The sequence below is a fragment of the Odocoileus virginianus genome, chromosome 27 (assembly GCF_023699985.2).
Source record: "Odocoileus virginianus isolate 20LAN1187 ecotype Illinois chromosome 27, Ovbor_1.2, whole genome shotgun sequence".
In the NCBI taxonomy this organism is placed as follows: Eukaryota; Metazoa; Chordata; class Mammalia; order Artiodactyla; family Cervidae; genus Odocoileus; species Odocoileus virginianus.
The window spans coordinates 15677745-15683508 of NC_069700.1; the positions used below are offsets into that span (position 1 = coordinate 15677745).

At 39.4% G+C, this 5764-nt stretch overlaps 1 pseudogene; it reads left to right on the forward strand.

Annotated features, from left to right (window-relative positions):
- The first annotated feature begins 4221 nt into the window (after window positions 1-4221).
- LOC110122621 (ras-related protein M-Ras pseudogene) lies at window positions 4222-5221 on the forward strand (annotated as a pseudogene).
- The last annotated feature ends 543 nt before the right edge of the window (window positions 5222-5764 follow it).

Here is a 5764-nt window from a genome sequence, read left to right on the forward strand (position 1 = left end):
TAGGCATTTGTGCCCTTCACTCATGCGACATTACCATGGTCTTTCATGCACAATGCCTACTGAGCACAGGGCTCTTTATTAAAGAGATCCAAAGCTCATAGACAAGATCATTGTTCTAGGAAAGAATTTTTGTACATTTTTGTAAATTCACTCCTTGGTTTTCTTGCTAAAACAAGACCATTCCATAGTAATTTATATTCTGAGCAATTACTTTAATAATTTTAAGGGGAGTTAAAATTAGAAAACTGAAGATGGCAATTTTAAAATTCTGTTTTGTTGGTAACCACAATTATAAATTCCCAATAACACTGTTGAATTCATGGTGCTATATATCTTCTTCTTAGCCATTATTTTTAGTGTTTAAAGCAAGACTGTCAAAAAAGTTGTCTGTAAATTACCTTTTACAGTCATAAAAACTCAGAAAATGTAAATAAGCATCATGTCATTTTTATTTAAATTTTTCAGGGGTAAATTTAGCAGATACATAATAAATGGTTGAACACTAGAGATTTTAGCTATAGTGATATGCTACCCAAATGTTTACTAAATAACTGATATTGAGGCCCAAGAATTCTTCCAAAAGAATTACATATTCTAAAAGTGAAAATATATGAATAGACCTTCCCTCTCCAATGCAATAACCACTAGCCACAGATAGACACTGTATTTGAAATGTGGCCACTGTGCTGAAAAACTGCATTTTTACCTTTATTTAATTTCAATTAATATCAACTTTTATAGCCACACGTGACCAGCTGCTGCCATATTGGAGACTGCAGGTCTACATACATGCATATGCATGTATAAATACCTACTGCCATTTTATCTTTAATCTTCTAATGTAAACCTTTCTCAGCCTTCTTCTCTTTATGATATTCATATTTTTGGAGAGTATATTTGGTGGACCATGCTTATAACTCTTAATCCTGACCTGAAAACTCTTTTATAGGACTTGTCTTTACAACAAATTTGTAGGAAAATTTTCCATCTATGAATTCTGAGACCTTTAGTACCAGTCAAGTGGGCAATCAATCCATAATGGGTGTTACAAGAGATACAAGCAGAAATTAAAAGCATGTCTCTGAATACAGAGAACTTCTGAAGTCAAGGAAGAGCAAAGAGAGTGTGAACTTGAAGTGTACACTCCAAGGTCAAGGGAGAAGTAGCTGTTGATGTAGAAGACAGGCAAAGAAAGGAGCTGTGAGATCTAATAAAGTCTCGTCACATGGGTAGGTGATATGGGTAGCCTTAGTGGAAGAAAACAAAAGTAAGGAAATGATACAGTGCTTAATCTCAACAGTTTATAACCTTATAATGAAGCTGTAAGATCACAACTCAGTTATATGACTTGCTAAGACAGGGAGATAAAACAGATATATAAACATCATCAAAGAAAATGATATCATTAATCATTTTAATAGTATAGAAAAGGCTTCAGTGTCAGTAAATGCAGTTTTGAAAGTAGTTGTTCTGATGGGTTCTCTGGAAGAGTCATCATGAAGATGAATTTAAAGAAAGAGGTGAGAGAGATGGGTAAAACAAGGCCCTGCACAGCCACAAGGGTGGGAAGCGACAGCCCACAAAGACAGGGTATCTGAAAAGGATTTTGCTGCATAAGAAATACAAAGAGGGGATTTTCAAGTCGTTTACCATGATGTTTTCTATGCACCTATCTCTTATCTTTCTCAGTCACATAGTGATTTAATAAATGTTACATTTGTCACTAAGCTTTTTCCATCAATGCAGATTCTTTCAGGGAAAATAAAAAGGGAACTGTGTCTGGGTTGATTTAAGGCAAAAACATGCACTGTGGGAAAGCCTGGAGTTGAGTACAAAGGATATGCTGGAGTATAAATATCTGGGAATCATCAGAAAGTCCAGGGAGAATTAAGACTCTCAAAAGTTGTAGAACTGGTGAGGTTCAAGTTGAGATCCCCAAGTGGAAAGGAGGAACCAGGATCATATCTGGGATACAGATGGAATGAACTGAAAATTGCATTAAGCTACATATATGATACAATGAAAGGATGAAGTTGGAAAATAGGAAAGCCCAGAATTGATCTAGACCCAAGCAGAGTAGATAGAGTTGCTTGACTGCCTGGCAGATGGAGAGACTAGAGACTCACCTCCCCCTTGTCCTCCCCCAACCCTTTGCGAGTGTCCTACAGCTCAGAGATGAGGATCTAGAACTTCTGACTAGAGTGCATGAGGTGCTTCATAGATGGAGGGCATAATCAGGTAAGGAAATCCTAGGCTCATATCCATTTAAAATTGACTCTGTTCTCCTATTCCTCTTTTGACTCTTCTAAATCAGTTTTGTTGTCTCAGAAATATATCTGAGATAAGAACAAGCACAGCTAATGCGATCAATTAAATTGAGATGTGTTGTGTCAAGTAGAGAAGATTTCAAAGACTTAGCATGAAAAATGTTTTAATTTCTCATCAATAACTTTTATATTGATTATATGTTGAAATGGTAACTGGCTAAGTAGACTAAATTACCTAAATTAATATTCCATACTGCTTTATAATTTTTAACGTGACTGCTGAAAAAATTTTAAATTAAATTTGTAGCTCTGTTTTTATTTTCATAGGAGAGCACTGGAATAGATGATTTATGAAGTAAAAACTACAAACAGTATGACAAAAAATTTATCTTCACAGCTAATCTAATTAGTGAAAACTTACATAACCTTTAGTTTTTAAGATAACAAGATACTAAAAAATGTTAGTGCATACTATTAACAAGGACATAGTAAGATAAGCATGCTTACATATTAGTAATGAGGTTATAAATTGTTAAAATCTTTCTGGAAAAAAGTGGAAGTAACATTGAAAACCCTTTAAACTACTGGCTCCTTTTTAATAAACAACTACTGATACCTACGGGCTTCCCTGGTGGCTCAGAGGTTGAAGCGTCTGCCTGCAATGTGGGAGATCTGGGTTCGATCCCTGGGTCGGGAAGATCCCCTGGAGAAGGAAATGGCAACCCACTCCAGTATTCTTGCCTGGAGAATCCCATGGATGGAGGAGCCTGGTAGGCTACCAGTCCACGGGGTCGCAAAGAGTCAGACACGACTGAGCAACTTCACTTTCACTTTCATTGATACCTACAAATTTCTGTACAATGATGTTGACTGCGACATTATTATCTAGGAATGTATTACAATAACCTGAAAAGTGAAGGTAAGGAAATACTTAAATGAAATGACCTTCAGTCACATGATAGAAATATTGTCCATATTCTGGTCACAGCACCTTTCTAATACTAACTTAATAGTAGATGTTTGTGCACTGAAATACAAAGATATAATCATGTTTTATGTTAGTGTAATTAAGATTTGGTTTTTTTCTAGAACTTTTTTGGTGTTACAGATTTTCTAAAAGAAAAATTAGCATTAATTACAGGAAATAAAGAAGAAAAGAGAACAAGATGGGTTCAGTATCTGCTAGTTTCAGTCATCCTCCATGTTTTCACTTGCACATGCCCTAAACTTAGAAATGTCTTAAATAGGTACATATATGATTTCCATTATTTCCCTTCAACTCATTTCCTTTTTTCCTCTCACTTCTTACCTACCAAACCAAATTATTACTGAATAACATTTTAGCCACAGATAAGCTGCCAAGTGTTTCTTTGAAAAGATTAATGTTAATTTTAAAATAAGTGTTTTTTACCTGTCTTATCTAAATGTTAACATTTTCTGTGTTTTTTCTGATTCATACCAAAAAAAAAATCAGCTCACTAAATTTACATACTTATCTCCAACTTTCCTTTTAATCCATATTCATTTTATTTATCAGTATCTGATAAAATTTAACTAACATATTTTGAAATCTTTCACTAAAAGAAAACAAAAATCCTGTGGCTTTAGATAAGCATTTAAACATAAAAACAGTAATTTAATTGACTATAAAAACTCAATATTAGCATTGAGAAATAGGTCAGGATTTTTCTGACTTGTCTCTGGTGTTGATCATGAATAAGCTCGCAATCTTGGTTCTTGTTTTTCAATTGATCATAGTTTGGCAGTTGAAAGAAATGTTTACAATCATGTGGTTTATCCCTCCCATTCTGCCTGTGTTGGTTCTAGCAGAGTTGATCATCATGGCCACACCACACAAGCCTAGACTTAGAATCAACAGATGACTTATGAACTCAAAGTGTTATTTCAAAATGACTAAGATTCCCTTTTGCCCTACCGCAGGCTCCAGGGTAACAGTGTGCAATCGAGAAGTCGGCGACGATCGGGACCCCAGTGAGATGGGCCTGCTCACTACCTAAAAAGTCCCTTTCACGGTCTGACCAACCAGCGACAAGGCAACGAGTGCAGTCCCCATGACGCAGTCCCCATGACAACCTCCCCACGTACAAGCTGGTGGTGGGGGGCGTGTGGGCAAGAGCGCCCTCACCATTCAGCTTTTCCAGAAGATCTTTGTGCCTGACTGCAACCCCACCATCCAAGACTCTTCCCTATAACATACAAAGATCGACAGTCAATGGGCCATCTTGGACGGTCTGGACCCGGCCGGCGGGAGGCGAAGGTCAGCGCCTTCCGGGAGCTGTACATGCGCACAGGCGACGGCTTCCCATCGTCTTCTCGGTCACCGACAAGACCAGCTTCGAGCACGTGGACTGCTTCCACCAGCTCATCCTGCGCGTCAAGGAGAGGGAGTCATTCCCGATGATCCTCTTGGTCAAAAGGTCGATCTGATGCATTTGAGGAAAATCACCAGGGAGCAAGGAAAAGAAATGGCGACCAAACACAATAATCCATACATAGAAACCAGTGCCAAGGACCCACCTCTCAATGTTGATGAAGCCTTCCATGACCTGGTGAGAGTAATTAGGCAACAGATTCCGGGGAAACAAGCCAGAAGAAGAAGAAAACCAAGCGCTGGGGGAGACCAGGTCACGGGCACCCACAAACGGCAGTGTGTATACTGTGATGGCCCAAGGCCCTGGGCACAGTGACCGGGAACTGGCCAGCCCTCGGGACCACTCCACTGCCTAACTGCACCAAAGACTATCCTAACCATGACCCTTGGCTCCAGGACTTGGCACGGGAAGGGGGAGATGAAGGGTGGGCAGGGAGGAGGTAGGGGCTGGCTTTTCCCGAGGGGCACAGGAGGCGGGGTGCCTCACCAGAGAGGAGGAGGCGATGGTAAACAGAACAGCATCCGAGGCCCTGTGCTGATGCAACCCGGTCTCTCCCTGTTAGTGGCTGTGTTATTTCTCTGAACTCAGTGTAGGTTTGATGTGGGAGTGTCTCTCCACGTACAAAAACAAGCCACGATCAAGCTCCACCCCAACTCCACACCAGTCCACATTGTCTGAGTTTGGGTGTCTTTTGTAGATGTTTAAATTATTTTAAGGATTATTGTCTTATTAAAGGGGTCTGTACGCCCCCCACCACCACCACCAAAAAAACAAACGACTAAGATTCAAATTTTCTACATGAGACGACCAAAGGAGGGGTATGAGTTTGTTCTCAAGACCCCCAAAGGAGCTTAGAATTAATAAAAATTGGAAAATCACAGATCAACATGTATTTACAGACTTTGTTGATTGTGGTGATGACAAGGGGTAACCTACCACTTTGTGCACAATTTTACGAATGACATTGCTAATGAGGAATACACAGTGTGGGCTTTGGTACCATCTGGCACTATATGGCCAAGGACAGGTCTAGCCCTGCAAGGCGCTATGTCAACAGCAGAGCCTAATGTTAATCATACTGGCATCCCTGACAGTTGGCAGCAT